The sequence below is a fragment of the Watersipora subatra genome, chromosome 11 (assembly GCF_963576615.1).
Source record: "Watersipora subatra chromosome 11, tzWatSuba1.1, whole genome shotgun sequence".
In the NCBI taxonomy this organism is placed as follows: domain Eukaryota; kingdom Metazoa; phylum Bryozoa; class Gymnolaemata; order Cheilostomatida; family Watersiporidae; genus Watersipora; species Watersipora subatra.
Genome location: NC_088718.1, coordinates 10,981,372 through 11,002,973, shown reverse-complemented (window position 1 = coordinate 11,002,973; position 21,602 = coordinate 10,981,372). Strand labels below are relative to the sequence as shown.

At 34.2% G+C, this 21,602-nt stretch overlaps 1 long non-coding RNA gene across 1 annotated transcript; it reads left to right on the top strand.

Moving 5' to 3' along the window:
* The first annotated feature begins 15,747 nt into the window (after nucleotides 1-15,747).
* On the top strand, nucleotides 15,748-21,602 carry LOC137408818 (uncharacterized). The gene is made up of 3 exons (XR_010980142.1): nucleotides 15,748-15,797; nucleotides 17,367-17,551; nucleotides 21,265-21,602. It is a non-coding gene; the product is annotated as an uncharacterized lncRNA (long non-coding RNA).

Sequence of the window (21,602 nt, the reverse complement as noted above, 5' to 3'; positions counted from 1 at the left end):
GTAGACTAAAAATTTTCCACGTGCTGTCAAAGTTTCTTCGTACCGAACCGAACATCAACGTTTTTATAAGACGTCGTATTTTACCTGTATATCTTGGTTTACATTTACGATAGTTTTTACGTCTTACTTATATGTATCAGAGCGGGTTTGTAGCGCGTCTTCCAATATTTAGTCATGTTCAAGTCATCGTGTAGGAATTTTCCCAGATCACGCTTTATACGCGTGAAAGTGTTATAGCTTGCGCTCTACAGCGTTATGGATGTGAAACTAAATTTGAACTTTCGTGGCCACAAGGAATGTGGGCTAAATCAACGCACGCGTTTAGTATAACGCGTGACGCATGACACTGCATGAAGGTTGAAATCATTCCAGAAAATACCTCCTAATGGCTTATCAGATGCATTCTAAGTAATATCTCACCAGACCAATGATTTTGTTTCCAAATTTAAATTATTTTCAGTGAGGGTTTATATCATTGGTGTATACACAGGGACGGATCTACTGTGGTGCATATGGTGCAAATGCACCACCATAAATATGACAAAAAATAAAAAAAAAGATTTAAAATCCATCAAGAATTGAGTAAATTACAATTCATTTCACTGAGAACTTGCTTTGGGAGGAAATGAACAAAAACGGCCTAGTAGAGCTCGTTAAAACGAACCAGTTTTAATAACATTGACCTAAATTTGTTTAGCTTATAAACAAATGAGAGTGGTCCCAATAAACATCCCCAATTGAGCCACAACTTTTGCTCAAACACACCTCTCCTTCATTCTAAGATGCCTAAATTTTAAAAAGTTCCGCTAGCGCGGTGTCAGGTAAGGGGGTCACCCCGCGCAGTCCCTCCCACTCTAGATATATTATACAAATTTTGTACCACACACTTTTTTTGCTAGATCCACCCCTGATACACCGCTTGTACTTGATACTAGCCAACAGATCAAAACCAAAAGCTGTTATTTATTTATGCTCTATAGCATGACAACAAGCGCATTGAGCGTTATTAATTGATTCAGCTTAGTGTATGTACATACATACACTAAGCTATTTTTCGTACGTATGTTCAAAAAACTAGAGAAAAACGTAAGATATACTGAGTTATCTACTCTTTTTTAAGTTTTTTTTTATTAAAGTTAACATAACTCTTAATTCTATGTTTCTTACTTAGTAGTGTTAAGAATAATTATATTCAATTTGCTAAATAAGTTTAAAAAAATTTAATATTTTATTATCAAGTCATTTTTGAGTTTATTTATTGGTAGTAATGTGTTTATCAATACACACAGTTTTAGCTCATGCCCGTAACAATGGATTCTATAAGGAGAGTCACTAATCATCCAGGTAACAAAGTTGGCTAGTCACAATGACGCAGTGAAAGGCTGCTCTACTTAGTGTTGTTCCAATGGCTAGTTGGAACAAAAAAAATTCATCAAATAAGCTACATGTATATGATAAAAATTAACCAGCCACTAACACAGGTTTGTCACATCCACACAGTGTAGGAAAGGAATACAACGTAATTAAAGATTTAAAAATGGAAAAGTTCTAAAAAAGTTTTGAAAATTTAGCATAAAATTGCTGAAAAATGATTGTTAAGTTTATAGTTCACTATAATTACCAACACATCATCACAGTTCTCCAGTAAAGCAGGACGAATAGATTCAAGGAAATTAAATATTTTTGTCTGTATCACGCATATTTTATGTCTATGTTCACCAATATACTCCGCCAGGTTTTGTCAGATGTGCTTGTGAACAGCAACCAATGAAAATCAAGCTTTAGCTATAAAGTGACTGTAATAAGAATTGCTTTTTCACTCATCATTGTAAATACAGATAGCAACAGAACATGGTGTTGCAGGTTTACATGAACTTAAAAAGAATTTTTAGTGAATTGGTAATTTAAGTTATATGTATAATGCAGTCAAATAAGACCTACAGTAACAAGAAATCTAAACTTTTCACTCATTGTCTTCATTGTAAGTTTTTAAAGACACGATTACTTTTATGACCAATAAACAGATTTTCTGTCACACTATAGTTGGTCCAAGAAAATTATTGTAGATAAAAAAACTTAACTAATCAAAATGAAAATAATAAAATGGTGGGTGTACAGTAATGAAATTAAAACTTCAAGTAGGTAAATTAACAGAATTTTGCAAAATATTTTATTTGTTAGACAAAAAAGGCACAATAGCACAAAGGCCAAACGAGCTTTGACCTTTGACGGCTATTATTGAACCATATAAAAAATTTAAACCAATATCATAAATGCAAAGAATTCAGATTGACAAAAGATGTGGCCCATGTATGCGATTTTTTAATATTTAGTGACCCTTTTTTCAGCGAGGCTAACAATAATATTCTCTATATCATATTGGCATGTCAATTCTTATTGGCATAGAAGTGGCGTTTTAGCGTCTCATCCAATAAGTTGGTCATGCTGCATCAGATGTGTTTTAGAATTTTTTTCAAATCAAACCTTGATCAAGTAGGCATTTTATAGCCTAAGAGTCAGTATCTTACCACTGTAAGAGACAAATTACATCTATGAGACCATCATGATATGGATCAGTTGATATCACATAATAAAGGGCATGCAATTCCGAATCCTCTAAAAAGTCGCACTTCAATTACTTGTGGTCAATTGTGTGTCAATTACTTACAATTACTAAATACTTCAATTATTGTGGTGAAGTCGTAAAAGTAATCTCAGTAATAAGTCATCATTTAAAGTGTGTGAAGCTAGGATTTTTGTGAAAACACAAATCATTTTTAGTTGCAAAAAGTAAATATTTATACTATTACTACGCAGTTTATAGCTTCATTTTTTGTATATTCACATTTGTTTATGAATTGGCAAAAATTTAAACCAAGCACCTTCATTTAATGGTAAATTTTATGGTAGTTTTTTATCCCACGACCAAACACGAGCGAAGCGATTGGTTGAGAGATTTATGATAAATGCACATGTGCACACAACTCTCGAAAACTATTCATCAACAATGAGACGAACCCTTGTCTCAAAATTTCGTCAACAAATTTAAACATCGTTTTGTAGAGTCGTTAAAGTATAATAACGAAACAAAACACATACAAACCTATTTAAATATGTTACCAAGTTTTTGTGCACTGTCGGCATTATTGGTTCCGTTTTGTTAGTTTTTTATGGTAGTAAATATATGATAGTATTTTGGCTTGCTTGATTTTAAACAGAAAATGACAAAACCAATAAAAGTTTTTAAATTTATAATTTGAAATGTAATCAAGTATACAAACCAACAGTGTAAGCAGTTGGTTTGCTATTACGAGAAGAAGTATGCAAGCAATTTTTAAAATAATTTTAAAAATATTTGCTAAATATTTTAGTTGAAATTTCAAAGCAAATCTCAACCAGCACATCTAGTAAGTACATATTGCCCACATTTGTTAAGACGATTGTAATGAAACTGCTACTTCTGTCTCTTTAAGACTTATCTTCTCGCTGAGTACATAACTCTTATGATATTCAGCTCAATTTGTAGTAACATGTTCAAATTGTTTGTTAAATACCATCATCCATTGATGACAGTTTTAATGTTTTTTTATGGTTTTCAAAAAGAGTAAAATTTAGTTTTGTTGATTTCAGCAAGGTACCACATAATAACAAGATCATATCAAAAGCTAATTTAAAAATAGTTTTCCACAGCTTGCAGTATTTTGACCTCAAGCATGGCTGGCATAACTGTCTACTTCGTTCGATTTACAATAATTAAAACTTTATTCTCATGAAACTAACAAGTTATCATCCCTTCTGGCGCAGACAATTACAAAATAGAATGAATAAAATGGTCATTTTCTCATGCAGATATGCTGTTTATCTCATATTTGCTATCAACATACAGCCAAAATCTTTTTTAATAAACAGTTTTATTCAGCTGCAAACAAATTTTTTTATATTACGCATAATGTTTTTTATTTAACCCTTTGAACTTTATTGGCCATTATTCCGACATTGCGTAAGGTGTGTCAGAAGCCCTAGCGACCGGAATACTGGCATTCACATGGCTCTGTTTACAAAAGCTGTTTCTGAGTAACAGTGTAAACAAATCAAATTAATTCTTGCACAGGATGTTAAACCAAAAATTTCACTTCTATTTGAAACAGTTTTCAAATATCTTTATGTACTTCCTTCGTTATAATAACAAATTTTATTTGAACGGCATTGCAAAAAAATCACTACGACTCATTTGTTGGTAGGTCATGGATGATTGTGATGCAAATGAAAATTTTTATGATACTAACTATAATTTTCCAGTTTATTTTGAGTCATGAAATGATGATGAACGTCTGCTCGATGGATATGATACTACTGTAAGTATTTCAATGAGTTTTTTTTAAATCATACAAATTTTTCTAGTTTCAGCTCGATTAATAGTGAAATACTGTTTTTTTTCTGTTTCATGACATTTGCTGTGGGCTGCTCGACTTTTCTTTACTAGTGTTTTACTAAATATCATTGTATTATGAGCATATTTAAATATATTAAATAAAAGTTTGAAAACTTCAGATTGTTAGACAAATTACTTAGATACTTAGACTTAATTACTTAGAAATACTGACAAAAACTGCCAGGATTCAAATGGTTAACTTTGTAAAAAACTCCTTTTGAACAGAGACAGCTATTTTTTCTAGTGTAATGTCTCAAAGAAAAATCGAATTCCGACCCCGTCTACTCTTCCAATCCAAAACGTTTTCTCGTACATACTTGAGCAACACTCTAACACGGTTATTGTTGCTAAGCTCAGCGGGAAACATTGTGTGAACAATCCTTCGAAGGTCTAGTATAACGTCTGCTTATCTTACTGCAAGCAGAGGCGACAATTTAACATTAAAGACATTTTTAACAGCATTTTATAACAATGCTCCTAAAAACTTTTTTAAGAGCATTGTACAAACATAGACATACAAACATAGACATACAACATTGTTGTACAAACATAGACTCTGATCTTGGCGGAACATGTTTGAGTCTAGTAATAGAGAAACCTGAAGACATGCCCAGTTGCAAAGAGCAATTTAAGATTAGATGTCATTCCTGTCACCTCCAGTAGACCTTTTAGAAATTTAACCCCAACCAACTGTTTATAGGTCAGGTGTTCTAGACCTTTACGCCACGATTGTTTTTATGAAAAGATTTTTAACTATTATGAGGTGATCAGTGGCGGATAGTCTATACATACTAAAAAAGCATACTTTGGGACATTAATCTATAAACCTTGATTTCTTTCATCTTTTGAAAAGTGAGAATGTAATATGTATGCCCTTGACTTTGTAGAAGTTTCTTGCAACAGCAAACTTGTCATGGCTTTGACAGACTTAAACCTTTTTCTGTTAATATTGAGAAGCAAACTGGTTACTGTTAAAAAGTTCTGTTAATTCATTCACTAACATAATTAATTTTTAGTCAGGGCGTAATTAATTAGTTAATTAATTAATCAACAAAAGCTATTTAAATAACCTAATATAATTCAAATAATATTTCACAGAACATTGCATAACTTTTTTATTACACATTTAATCTGCGTAATCAAAACAAGAAAATGACCAACAGAAAATTTTTTTTTCATTGATATGATTTCTATCAGTGTTTTGAATCATCATTATACATATTTCACTATTAGAATATCAACTTTGAAAATCAGCCAGCATATTCCAAGTTTACTTCGAACTAGACAAAAAGTTTACTGTAGAACACATATGAATCTAATATAATTTTGTATCAAAACCTATAAATAACACTCTCTTTAAACATTATCATGCTAGCTTAAACAGTTTAGAGGATATTCGCATTTGAATCAATAGTCACAATATACTGGCAATTTACGAACCGGAAATGTGATTATTACTGAAACCAAGAACTTTATACAAAGGCTTGCCATATGTGTTCAATTACAATGGAAATGAAATTTTTATGTTCTTAGTTTAGAGCAGATCTGTGCAGGATGGTTTGGTATGAGCTAAATGTTCACAGTATAGTGTGGAACTGCTCAAAACAGTTTTTCTGGCACAGGTAGCAGTCACAGTGCTCGATTTTATAATGGTTTGACATCCCTTATCAGGAGTGCTGCATACTTTGCAGTTTCTGTGCTCAACAGAGTAGAGAATAAGGTGCTGCTGAGTTAAAAGGTGTTCAACAACTGGGTTCAGAGATGACCTTTCACCTTGTTGTTCTCAGCTTCTTGGGTTACCACAGGTAACTAACTCTAAGCACAGTTGATCTATCAGAATGCGTTTGAAGTTCAAAAGTGGTACCCATTTGGGTGTCTCAGCACATACAGGATGTGTGCATTCACCTGCAATACTTCCAAAATCCATTGAAACAACCTCTTTCACCATTTCGCAGTCTTACACGAAAAGTGAGAATAGTGATTCATGGCTTGATCTAGGGGTCGCAACTATTCATCAAATTGTTATATGCTGCAATCATGGATGGTATCATCACAAGCTGTCATTTTTGCCGCACCGCTTCTAGTTCAGGGGTGGGGTATGTGCTGCCACAGTACCATACTTTTTAGCCTTTTTATTTTGCGAGGCCACACACAGCAGGTCTTGATCTGCTGTAGTAAAAGTGTAAGCTCTCTATGAGCGAGTTTTAGAGCTTGTTTGGATAGATGTTGGGAATCTTACACGGTTTCCCGAATCACTAATCCTACATGAACTCTACATGAATCCTACATGAACCCTACACGAACCCTACATGAACCCTACACAAATCCTACATGAACCCTACACGAATCCTGCATAAATCCTACATGAACACTACATGAACTCTACATTAATCCTGCATGAATACTACATGAATCCTACATGAACCCTACATGAACTTTACATAAATTCTGCACGAATCCTACATGAACTCTATATGAACTCTACATGAATCCTGCACGAATCCTACACGAATCCTACATGAACCCTACACGAACCCTACATGAACTCTACATGAATCCTGCATGAATCCTGCATGAATCCTACATGAGTCTTACACGAATATTACATGAGCCCTACACAAATCCTACATGTTGACAGTTTTATATAAAACATGCTAAAATAGTTTTCATACATGCCTGCGGCGCTTGAATTACTACAAGCAAACTACTAAAAGTACGCTTGAATTACTGAAAGAAAGATATGTGCTCAGACTTCCACAAAAACAAGGCCTGCAGTCCAGTGCGCCATGAAAGATCATGTGTACTGATTATAAGCACAATTATTCTGAATCGAAGCAAGGTGGCTGTATGGTTTAAGGGTTGACTTGCAACAAAATTCCCATTACAGTTATTTGATATCAAAAAATTCACCATGTCTTACTCTGTTGTGTTGTAGGTGCGAAATATGTGGAAATGTGATTACAAGCTCTTAAAAGCTAAAAAACGAACAGTTAATTGCAGCCACACGAGACAGCCATAGTTTGGATTATCTTTCCAAAACGGCTCAAATGTGACGTAGTTGTGGGAGATGGTTTCTGTTTACACTTTCATGCAACCTTATTCGTCGAAATATTTTCACAAATATACTTCACACATTCAATCAAACCATGCCTATTGTTCTTACACGTCTGTTTTATCGTCATTGTAATGCTGTCCCTTTTAGCAGTGATATCTTACAACTTACCGTTAAAATTCATTTAATTTTTTAACCTTACCTCGAAGGAGTACATATCATTGTCTGATAATCGAGACGAGCCTGTTGGTCACCTGTGATAATCGAAAAGTACTGCAAAAATTGTTTGCGAAGTATTGGTTCGCATAATCAGATTATGACTTGACGATTAGATAGAGCCGAAACAAAACTTTAAAGTAGCGAGCATCTATATTTGATACGGAGTCTTCGGTAAAACCCGAAGTGTTTGTCATAAACTAGTGCTACGATAAGTTTTATATTGAGCTTTTTATTGGCCTTTCAATTCACGTAAGAACATCACATGACAAGGCAATAATCAACTGTCATGACTACGTCAGAGAAATAAACAGATTCCAATCTACAGCGTCTTTTCGTTTTTGAGATTTTAAGAGCTTGTAATCACATTTCCACATATTTGGCACCTACATCACAACAGAGTGAGACATGGTGAATATTTTGATACCAAATAACTGTAATGTGAATTTGGTTGCAAGTCAACCTTTAAGGGTAGTGTCTTTGGCTAAACATTCCTCGCTTACATGCAAGTGAATGTATATGTTTGATTCCCGTGAGGTGCAATCTTTTTCTTAATGCCCAGATTGATGGATAGACACGCAAAGCAAAGTTTAATTCTTTACTATAATTTTTAATTATGCAATGACTGGACACAAAAAAATAAACAAACATCTTAATTTAAAAGTTAGAAAAGTAAATGTTGTCCTTGTTGATAACAAATACATTTTCTGCGCTACAGTTTTTTTATTACCAGTGCAACACCGGGCATTTAACTAGTCCACAATAATTCTGCAAGCCTGAAAGATGAACAAGTGGGAAGGTGGTAGTCCGTCTGACAGCAAAGTGTGTGACAATTTAGTTGTCACCATATAGATAATTTGTGGGATGAACCCTGCATGATGTGGTCTTTTCAAAATTTTCAATAGACAGATGGTCACAGCTTTTATTATAGTAAAGATTTTGACTAGTAGTTGAGCTTAGAATAAGTAGAAGACAATAGTATCCTTCAAACTATAAAAGACTACTGAATTCCCGGCGTTGCACGTGTAACAAAAATGTTTCTGTACAGAAAGTTTACTTTTAATCAACATTTTCAACATCAACATTTATCATTCTAATTTTTAAGTGAGGGTGTTTGTTTATTTCTGTTACTGTGTTATTTATGTTTGCTGAGTTTATTTCTGTGTACTGTGTTATTTATGTTTGCTGAGTTTATTTCTGTTACTGTGTTATTTATGTTTGCTGAGTTTATCTTTGTGTAATTCAAAGCAGACCGGCTGCAGGGCCTTCTACAGATCTATACTGATAGCAAGTCTTATTGGCTATATGAGTTTACGCAATTTTCTTCACTAATGGGCATGAATTGCTCTTCTGGTATGGCTTTACGCATAATGCTAGGTGCAGAGTTTAACGAGAGGCCATGAATGGTTGGCACGTATTTCAAGTATCTGCCAAATTTATTCCATGGTATAGCCAGTTGGATATTATAGTGTATTGGATATATGGAGGTCTGCAGAACTGGAGGTTGTGAGTTCAAATCCAGTTCGCAGCGGAAATCTCAATCTTTAAACTTGATCGCTATAGCTGGACAGACAGAAGTACAGAAGGACATACAGGCAAACATTGAGAATTGTAGATAAATATAAACATTATAGTTAACTTTATAAAAATATACACTAATATACCATTAACATTGTGGGAACAAAGAGGGGACAATAGACAATAGTAGTTTTCACATTGTCAACAGAATGGAGCTCTAACAATGTGAAAAACTAGCAATAATACGGTCTGCAACATAAACAATAGATGATAGTATAGTTCACCATATTTATTACTAGTCAAATGCTCAGTGCAACACTGAGCATTTGACTAGTAGAATAATTACCTAATGAATGTGAGTAACTTACCTGGAAAGCTAGATTTTTACTAAAATAATACCCTCATTTTGGGCCAGCTTAAAGGTTGACTTGCAACAAAAATCACTTTACAGTTATTTAGTATCATAAGATTCACCATGTCTTACTCTGTTGTGTTGTAGGTGCAAAATATATGGAAATGTGATTACAAGCTCTTAAAAGCTAAAAAATGAACAGTTAATCGCAGCCACACGAGACCGCCGTAGTTTGGAATCGCTTTCCAAAACGGCTCAAATGGAACATAGTTAATTGTTACAGGATGGTTTTTGTTTACACTTTCATGCAACCTCATTCGTCGAAATATTTTCACAAATATACTTCACGCATTCATTAAAACCATGTCTATTGTTCTTACGCGTCTGTTTTATCGTCATTGTAATGCTGTCACTTTTAGCACTGATATCTTATAACTTACCGTAAAAATTCATTTAATTTTTTATCCTTAGCTCGACGGAGTACATATCATTGTCTGATAATCATGACGAGCCTGTTGGTCACCTGTGATAATAGAAAAGTGCTGCAAAAATTATTTGCGAAGTATTGGGTCACATGATCAGATTACGACTTGACGATTAGATAATGCCGAAACAAAACTGTAAAGTGGCAAGCATTCATATTTGATACGGGATCTTCGGTAAAACCCGAAGTGTTTGTCATAAACTAGTGCTACGATAAGTTTTATATTGAACTTTCTATTGGCCTTTCAATTCACGTGAGAACATCACGTGACAAGACGATAACCAAACTGTAATGACTACGTCAGATAAATAAAGAGATTCCAATCTACGGCAGCTTTTCGTTTTTGAGCTTTTAAGAGCGTGTAATCACATTCCCACATATTTTGCACCTACAACACAACAGAGTAAGACATGGTGAATCTTTTGATACCAAATAACTGTAATGTGAATTTTGTTGCAAGTCAACTTTTAATAATCGTTATGCATTACGGCCACCAGTGCTAGTTATTAGCCTTTTGCAAGCGCTTCAATTGTGAGTATCTTCACCAATGTAAGGACTATTTACCCAATTAATTCATTCTAATCCTGGTAGCATAATTATCAAGTTCGCTGTCTCTAGATCTGAAGGTCCCGAGATCAAATCCAGTGCTGTGTGGATTTTTTAATTGCTAGATTATAATTGCTAGAACTGGACTCAGGGTGTAACAAAAAGACAAACACTGAGATTTATATATATAGAATAAGATTTATATATATCTATAGACTATTATATATAAAATAAATTCTCATTTTGTCCTGATTTCGAATATATAACCCGAACAGCTGTAAAATTATGTTTGTGAATGAATATTTAGGCTAGATTCTAAACAAGCACATGACTTATAAAATGGATTTGGTGAGATCATATCTGTAAAGCTATGTTATATTAGTATTATTTTCAACCATTAAATTCAACCATTCAACCTAATGCCAGTCGTTGCGCCAGCAATAGAATAACTACTTAATGAATTTGAGTAACTTACCTGGAAAGCTAGACCTTTACTAAATCGTTACTACAACAATAGTGGAGAAGCAGCCCAGAGCTATCTTTCACTCTTATTTATATAAACATGGAGAATAAAGTAAGACTAGATTCTTGGCCAGAATTTTATGCTGAGTTTAATGATATAGTTTCTACACCTATAACTGGTCACACTTAGAAGTTCTAATACGATTTTATTTTGAGGGAGGACAACTCCTAAAGTTTCGGAAAATCGGTATTTTTCCGTTTGAAATTACTGCTACGAGTCAAGGTTCCACATTTAAGAGTTAAAAAAGCATGGATGATAAGGAGTGTGTCTTCCATTGTTTGAAAAATTGTGGGGAAACCTTGGTTAGAGTCCCAGCACAGCAGTGAAAAACTGCTCAGGGGTACACACAGAAGTGGACTGAGTTGGATGATGAACTTAACATAGTAATTGCAGCAAACTTTCTTGAACATGAGTCAAATGCAAACCTTGTCTGTCACTATGCATGCTACAAAAAATACTGCAATAAGTTACTATTGGAAAGAGCTGAGGCCAGACATACGAAGAGAAAATCAGCAGAGGATACTGTCAGCTCTGAAGAGGTGGGTACTGTGGTGTCCATCCATTTCACCACTGGGCACTGAATAATGTTGCTCCTCATTGTTTTTATTGCCATTGTGAATTTGTGATACACATAAATTATATATTTACCATTAATAAATCTCTATATTCATATTGTTTTACAAGTTTAGTAAGAGCAAAGCAATGTCATTTGTGCCCCATTTGTTAAAACTTATTTGAAAATCTACATGGTGTTTGGTGACCAGGCCTGCCAACCCAAGAGTGGGGCAATGCGTGAGATTTGGTTTTGGGGCAATTGATGTATCAATGATAGTATGTGTAAAATTGTGGAAATTGGGGCAAAAATCTCACGCATTTTCATTTTTTCTTTGGGGTGATTGCGTGAGTCTCACGCCCAATGCGTGAGAGTTGGCAGGTATGTTGGTGACTTACGTCCATGTTATAGTCATGCACTGTTACAATGACTGATTATTTGTGTCATGGGTTTATTCTAGACAACCACAAAAAGAACAAGGTCATTTGGCACTGTTAGAGGAACTGATCCTCTTTTATCTCAGTTGTGCATCATATGTCAGAAGAAAGATAAATGGTTGAAGAAATCGGGAAAGAAAACTGTAAGAGATACGCTAATCAAAGCACAAACCTTGACAGCAGGTGATGAATCAAGTTTTGTTACATATAAGCTGCATAATTATGACGACCTACTCAGCCCTCTATTACTTCCAAAGTAACCAATCGACATAAATCTTTGGCATTCACTTTTTTATAGGATTGCTGATTGACTCCGCCAGAAGACGGCCAGATGGACAAAAGGTATTGGATTTAATTGGTCAGGACCCTGGCTTGGTAGCTATGGAAGCGAGATACCACAGAGTATGTTTCAGAGAATTCACCCGCCAAGACACTAGGACAACACAGCCAGCCGTACAAAGGTAAGCCATTTTGTTTGTCTGCAATCAATCTAACTTGAACATATACTGTATATCTTATATTATCTTAGAATAGAGCTATCTAGCAATGGCACATTACCTTGCCAAATAGACTGATTACTCTGGGCTTTTTGTGATCATTGGTAAAAGTTTTTCATTGCTTTTTATATTGATGCTTTCAGAGAATCAGATAAATACAATGAAACATACCGGAAATACTTTATGCCATTCTTGAGTAAGGAGTGGAGCAGTGCACAGATCAAACAGGATCTTGATGTATACATAGCATTTTCTTCCAAGTGCAACAAGATCAGTTTTCAAATGGATGGGAAAACCAGTAATAAAAATATAGTGAGTCTATCATCAGATAATGAGGAAGCTGACACAAGAATGATAGCACATATAATGTCCATCATGGAAGAAAAAGGATGAACTGTACGGTGATGATAAAGTGTCAAGATACAGATGTGTTTACGATTTGTATATCTTTGGTACATGAGCTTCCATCAGATCAATTGTACTACTTCTGTGGGAAGAAAGAACGAATGCGATGCATACACATTGGAAATGTATCAGGTATTCTAACACCGCCCTACTGCCAGGCACTTCTGGGTCTACATGCACTCAGCGGTTGTGATAGTATCAGCGCATTTCATTCAAAGGAAAAGAAATTCTTTTTGAATTTGCTCAATCAGAACCCTGAGTTCATCAACGTATTAAGCTCTTTGGGCTTTGAGGTAGGTGATGATCCTCAGTACTCTATAGAGAAACTCATATGCAGACTTTATAATATTGACACAGCTGAAAAGGTCAATGAAGCAAGATATTTGGTTTATTGCTCTCCCTCAAGGATTTCCCAAGCTAACCTTCATCCAACCCAAGATGAATTGAGGCTGCATGTAATGAGAGCTGGTTACCAAGCAGCCATATGGCGTAGAGCTGTGCAGCCAACAATTGATCCTCCCTTACCCACTAATCATGGCTGGACTTTGTATAATGGAAATCTCAAAATCACATGGATGACACAGACCCAGCGCCTTCTGGTGTGATGAAAGACATGTTTTGTCGATGTAAGACAGGATGTTCATCCAATAAATGCCAGTGCCAGAAGGCTAGACTCAAATGTAAAGGTATGTGTCAGTGCAAGGACTGTGGAAACAAAACTGGTGTTGAAGAGGAGAATACAGATTTTGATGAGGATGCTGGTGAAGGTAGGTTATTATACTATACATCAAGTATCAGGTTATTTCTTTGAAAGTTTGCAGAATATTTACACTCATGATACCTTTCCCTGATACCAAACAGAAAAAAAAATTCTACATCTTGGTCCAATCTTTAAACAGCTGTGACAGTTTTTGATTCATTTTTCCTTCTTGTAGATGTGTAGGAGATAACACACAGTCATGGTGCTACATCAGACCAACAGACAAATTATGTAATCCATTATATTATATAATATCGTGTATATGTTAAACTCTATGCAACTTGGAAAGATATAAATATTAAATCTGAAATATACTACAAATTCTGATCTTGATTGATGTATTGCAACCTCTTTGCTTTCCCCAAATGATAAACTGGCGAAATTTGAAATTATATCATTAAATTCATGTATTACATAATACATTATGAAAATGTTGTGGCCAGTTGAGAGAATTGTCAATTACATCCTCGGAACAAGCTCCAAATTTTGGTCCAAAAACACATGGAATTGAGTGGTATTTACAATTATATTTAATACATACTTCAAGTTATGCATATAACTTACATAATAATATTATGTAATATAAATTCAAATCCATGCGTTTTTGAAATCTCATAATATGATATTTGAAATCAGCTACAAATTTGGATCTAGTTTAATGTATCACAGTCCCGCTCTGTACTGGTCGAACTTGTAAATTATAAAAATTATATTATTAATTTATTTTATCACGTAATACTTTATAATTAGTCTGGTGGCTAGTTTAGAAGTGTAGAAACTAAATATTCAGAATCAGCATAAAATTCTGGTCTAGAACATTATTTCAGCATATTGTCCATCCTAATATAAAATAAATCACTTTTTTTGCGCACTTTATGGTAGGCTGCTGCTCCACTACAATACTTGCATATCGGATCAGCATAACAATGGTTACACGTAACTGTCAACAGTGCTAGTTATGATCCTCAAGCAAGCGCTTCAAGCTGGGGTATCTTAACCAATGTAATGACTATTTGCTCAATGCCTATTGTATTCCGTGTAGTTTAATGGTTAGGTTCGCCGCCTCTAGAACTGAAGGTCCTGAGATCAAATCCAGTGCTGCGCGGATTTTTCATTGCTAGATTTTAATTGCTAGAACTGGACACAGGGGTTAACAAAAAGACAAACACTGAGATTTATTTATATAAATAGACACTAGTATAGTCTACAATATAGAATATAAACCATAGTATAGTCTACAATATGGATTATAGAAAATAGTACAGTCTACAATATGGAGTATAGACCATAGTATAGTCTACAATATGGATTATAGAAAATAGTAGTCTACAATATGGAGTATAGACCATAGTATAGTCTACAATATGGATTATAGAAAATAGTACAGTCTACAATATGGAGTATAGACCATAGTGTAGTCTACAATATGGAGTATAGATCATAGTACAGTCTACAATATGGAGTATAGACCATAGTATAGTCTACAATATGGAGTATAGACCATAGTGTAGTCTACAATATGGAGTATAGATCATAGTACAGTCTACAATATGGAGTATAGACCATAGTACAGTCTACAATATGGAGTATAGACCATAGTATAGTCCACAATGAGAAATATAGGCAGCAGTATTCTAGTCCACAATACAAGCAACAGACGTGGAGCAGAAGGTGAGTGTGTTGTCTACAATGGACAAAAGAATTACAAATACGATTTGCTCAAAAGGAGTCCCGTTATCTCGATAATTGCGACAAGTAAACAATGTGAGAGTTATAATAGAGCGTACAAAGCATTTGTACGCTCTATGCATTTGTATGCATTGACTAAAAATGACCACCATTGTTGCATTTCAATATTTCGCTAACACAAGTGTTTGTTTAACAGGTTGATGTGTATTTTACATACAATGAGGTATATTGGCCTACTATTGAGGGAACCATTATATCAATAGTGTGAAAACTTTAGCCTGGGCTAGTAGGATCAAGTGAAAGCTACAGAGTGATTGATGCTTCTGATCCTAGGTGAGTTGATACACTTGAATTCTTGGCAGCGTCATCAGGGCGAGAGATAAAGTTCGTTGTCGATATAAAAGGGAAAAGTCAGTCAGCTTTAGAAAAGAACTTACACAAAATTTTTTGTAGATTTTATCGGAAAGTTTCAGTATTTTTCTATCATTTGAACATTGTTTTTCATGTTAGAGGTGGCCTGATTGCCAGGATATTTCAATATTAAAATTGACAGAACTTGAATAGGGGTTAAAACGCTCAGACAACATTATTTTCGACATGACATCACTAGTTGTTATCATTACAATAGTTGATATCGGCTATTGTGTGTCTATTGCATTACGGATTACGCATCTCTATTCTGTCAGTCTTTTTACAACTCTAGATGGCAATTGCACATTCGTTTGATCTGAGTATTTTAACTGCAATCAGGTGTTGTTGATTTTAATCTTAAAAAATCCTGTCAGTCAGATCACCTCAAATATAAAAAAAAATTGCAAGTGATAGAAAAATACTGATACTTTCTTATAAAATCTACTAAAATTTTGTGTAAGTATAGCTTCATTTTATTGTATTCCTGCTCAGGCCTTCTATAAAGGAATTATTGCACCAATTGCATATCACTACGAGCGACTTACAGAAGACAACTCCAATCGATGTTTTTTGAGATTCGTCATGCATAAGAAAAATTTGGCTTTATTAACCAATAAAAGGGTCATTCTTTGACTCTTGGTTAATTGGGTTTCTTACTTATTAGATGTTATTTTTAATAAATTGTGGCCACTATTTCCAAGCATGCATTGGAACTGACACTAGATAGTTGCGTTCATCAGAACATGCTGATAGCATCTGCAACCGTATATGAAACATTATGTCAACGTTATATTTGACGACATGTAGTAGTGCTTCTTACACCTTAACACTGTTGACAATGTCTTCAACATTGGCTTTCTTTTTATACATGACACTTTTTTGGGTAGCAGGTAAAGCTGTTACAACCATGCGGCGTGTTGAGCCACAGACACTGTGTGGCTGGTCGAGATAGTGACACTGTGTAACTGGTTGAGACACTGATACTGTGTGGCAGGTTGAGACACCAACACTGTGTGGCAGGTCAAGAAACTGACACTGTGTAACAGGTTAAAAAGCTGACACTGTGTAACAGGTTGAGACACTGACATTGTGTAACATGTCAAGACACTGACACTGTGCCACAGGTCGAGCAGTTGGCAGTGTTTGCCGGTCAATTAGCTAACATCAGGTAGCGGCAAAAGCAGCTGACACTGTGTATCAGGTTGTTTTACCTGATAACAAAAGCCAATAATTCAATGTGCGTCGTTTATTTCCTCTAGGGAATAGAACCAGCATTTTAGTGACAATAAACACATTGACTAAGGCTCACATAAATAAAACATGGCGGCATATCATTGTTGATGTAATCATACCGTTCAAATGGTCACAGCATCATAGCATTGTACTACTATTATTGATGTAATTTATATTCACTTTTGATATCTGTTTGTTCCAAAGATAACAAGACAGGAAACACACAATGCCCAGTTAGAAAAACATTCTTGATTGCAGTGTGAGAGCCATAGGGATGGAGCAAGAATTAGAACTAAGGAGGGACCAAAGCGAGGAGAATAGGGAGTTGGTCAGATGCTGTGATATCCATGATTTGAAGATGGTAGCGTTGCTGCTTATCTGCTGGGCATTACTGCTGCTCAGTTTGGCAGCTCTTACGACTTTCTTTTGGACTTTTGCTGTCGGTGAGTTCAACATTCGATCCATTTTATTTACCTTTATTAAACTTTGCATTCTTGCTGACAGAATTATTAAAGACATGGAGTTACCTTATTCTCCTCATCTTGCAGGTATGATTTTATTTTTTTTACAGTAACGCAACTAGTAGTGAAAATGATAACAAAATTAATAAAACTAATAATAATAATACATGTATAAGCGGTATAAAAAAAGAGTGACAGAGATCCAGAAAAAAGGGAGAATGGCAGAGTTGGTCAAAGCACTGAGAAAGATCTGAAAGACTACCATATAGGTTTCTACTGCCGTAGTTAAGGCATTCAGTTTATTCCGTAAGAACACATATTCAATAAGAACAGCACCCGAAGACAATTAATCTTCTGTCCTTGGTAAGTCAGCTAGAATACACGGAAAAAAAATATTTGAACTTTCCAGACCAGAAGCTCTGATCTGAGACTCCAAAAATATTTCATACAGTATAACTCAACAGCTTGTCATGTATTCTATCAATAATAACAATAATAATAATATTACTAAAATTAAAAGTAATAAAGAACAATGAGACGATGAAGAGATTTGTCAAAAGAATTTAGAAAGGAAGAACCTTTCTCATTCTCATTTTACATTCACAGAGGAAAACCTTTGATTACAGAGGTTCTCCTCTGTAAATGTAGTGACTATAGTGATGGAAGAGGTTGAAGCTGTAGAAGTTTAGGAAGATGTACTGACTAGACAGAAAGATGAAATAGACTGCACAAATATAACTTGCTGCAATGTTAGGATCATCAAGATTATTGAAAATTTTGAGACTCCCTAGTTAGTTGTTTTAATCGAATTTCAGAACTAACAACCGGCTAAACACTAAGCATTTTGTACTTATGCAATGTTACTACTACTACTACTACTACTACTACTACTACTACTACTACTACTACTATTACTACTACTACTATTACTACTACTACTATTATTATTACGACTACTACTATTACTATTATTACTACTAATACTATTACTACTACTACTACTATTGCTACTACTACTACTACTACTACTACTACTACTACTACTGTTACCACTATTATTACTACTACTGCTATTACTACTACTACTATTATTACGACTACTACTATTATTACTACTAATACTATTACTAGTACTATTGCTGCTACTACTACTACTATTACTACTACTACTACTCCTACTATTACTACTACTACTATTACTACTACTACTATTATTATTACGACTACTAGTATTACTATTATTACTACTAATACTATTACTACTACTACTACTACTATTGCTACTACTACTACTACTACTACTACTACTACTACTACTACTACTACTACTACTGTTACCACTATAATTACTACTACTGCTATTACTACTACTACTACTACTACTACTATTATTACGACTACTACTATTATTACTACTAATACTATTACTAGTACTATTGCTGCTACTACTACTACTACTACTACTACTACTACTACTACTACTACTGCTGCTGCTACTATTACTACTACGACGGTTACTGCTAATGCTACTATTAGTACTACACAAATTTAGTTACAGGTGATTTCCGTGTAGTATCTCTTAGGTCTACATGTCTCGATGGCCCTTTTGTTTTAAGAATTGTTGTGATTTTCATATTAGGCGCTTTCTGACAAGCAAAGCATGTAATTGTTTTTTTAGATGAATTATTGGAAAGGTTATATATAAACTCAAGGAAATCTCATTCAGAGAAACATATAATAATATATTCGCCAGACCTAGCGTTTGCTTGTAGGATATCGCACCAATACACATTGACCTCAGCATTATGGCAACATTTAAAGCTCGTCCAGATTAGAAGCAGCAACAAAACTTAAAATGAAAGAAGTGCCATGAATAACAATTCTTCTAGCAGCACCGCTGTGATAGTCTTTTAAAAACATTGGAATTATGTTGTGTCAAGTGAGAGTGCAACTCCAAAGAAACAGGGTTCATTGGAGGTCAGCTCTTACCCACTAGCAAGAGAGTGTAAATTGGTTCAAATGTCTGGTCGTTTTACCATAAAATGAATGGCATAAGGTTTATTCTGGCAAAAACTAGATATTATATTTTACATTACATATTATAATATGATGTATTATAAATAATCACCACTATAAATAAACTAATAATAATGATATGAATAATCATCCCTATATTGTAAATAATCACTATTAATTGTAGTTTTAAACAAACTGCAAAACTGTTTAAAGAGTAGAGCGAAGACAGTTAAAAACGGGTGAAGTTAGAATTTCCTATTTATTCTTTATTGGTTCTAACAAACTGTGAAACCTGTGACAATAAAATTGGTGATCAATTGACAATAAATTCAGTGAATCACAAAATATTAATCAGTAAATAAATCAAACAATTCCTGTAATAGCATAATTCAAGAAGAAATGACAAAATGTTAAAAAAAAGCAAAACAAAATACTTACCTGTGCCTTTATTTAATATAATCAATATTCAATATTCAGTTAAAACAGTAAAGCTGTATAACTGTACATCAAGGGAGAATTGTATAAACCTTACGTTGCGTCATAAAGTTTGACATTAAGAAATCAGCATCATGTCAGTACTTTCTTACTCAGAAGACCCATTCATAGCTGCTATTGGTCAGACAAATAAGCCTGTGGCAGAAACAACCAATGATAAAACTATATAACAAGAACTGTGCAACTAATTGATAAAATAAACAGCTACGAATCTCAGTTCAATGTTAAAATGGATAAAAATTGCTTTTGTTCTTTTTAAGTTAAAATTCAAAAAAATTTGTTACAAAGAATCTAGTTGCTGCCTTGCATTTGTTGTTCTTGTAATATAGAACATAGTACAGTAGTTGATAATAATATTATGGCATATATAACAAATTGTAGCAGTAGTGAGACAAAAATCTTACCTTTTTAAAAAAACTTATGACACTTGTAAGTGTTATAATATAATAGTAAGTATTGAAGATATTTAAGACAATACGTGAAAGTATAGGCCAAGTAGTGTTATGATTAGATTTTCGAGATAATTTGAAAACTAGATGAAGCTCTCAGAGCCAAATATTGAATCAATAATTGATTCAATGGGCGTCCCAAAGAGAGGTTATGCTAAGGTTGAATATTATTTAACAGGGAGATGTTTGCTAAAGTACATGTACATAATGTACATACTTCGTATGTACACATTTGTACATACACATACTTTACCCAAAAGTCCCTTTACATGCAAAAGCACCTGTAAAAGAATTTACATGAGCTTTACACGTACCACATGAGAATGTCCTATCTATTTTTGTTTAGTTTAAATAGACCGGAGGCAAAGACTTTGTACTTCCAAAACCTATACCAATAGTAATAATACTACTAACAATAATACTAATAATAATGACCCTATGTTAAAAGTTGAACTGTTGTTTGAGAGAATACGAATGTCAGCTTTGCTTTCACGGATACTGATGTACACTCAAATGGAGTGATAAGTTATCAGAAATAAATGTTCAGGTGATCCGAGAAGTGGGTCCCTGCTTCAGATAATTACCCCACTAATAGTATTATTAATAATTATTAGTAATGGTATTATTAATTATAGGTATGACTTTGAATCATTACGTATTAGGCTTGAACAAAAAACAAATTCATGTCATGTGGTCTAAGAGAGCATAACTCCTAAATGAGCCTGTATTTTGTAGATATGACAACTCACGCCAGGTGCTCAAGCAGACTGCTCTTTGTACCTGGACTAACTGTAGCACTCACTTCTTTATTCATGACTTGTGTTGGTTTTAAAGTTGGCACCAGATTTCTCCTGGAAAGAGTTTGATGCCATGACCTTTAGACCTTTGACCTTTAGATCTCTCCATCATTTCGTCTACTTGTTACCTCAATTTTCGTCCACTTTTATGCATTTTAAGAATTTTTTAGCCAAACAAAGCTCATTTTTAAAGTTATTAATAAGTCATTATAATTGTAGTTTGTCGAAGTTATGTGGCTCTGCAACATCCATTCTTTATATTTTAATAATAAAAAA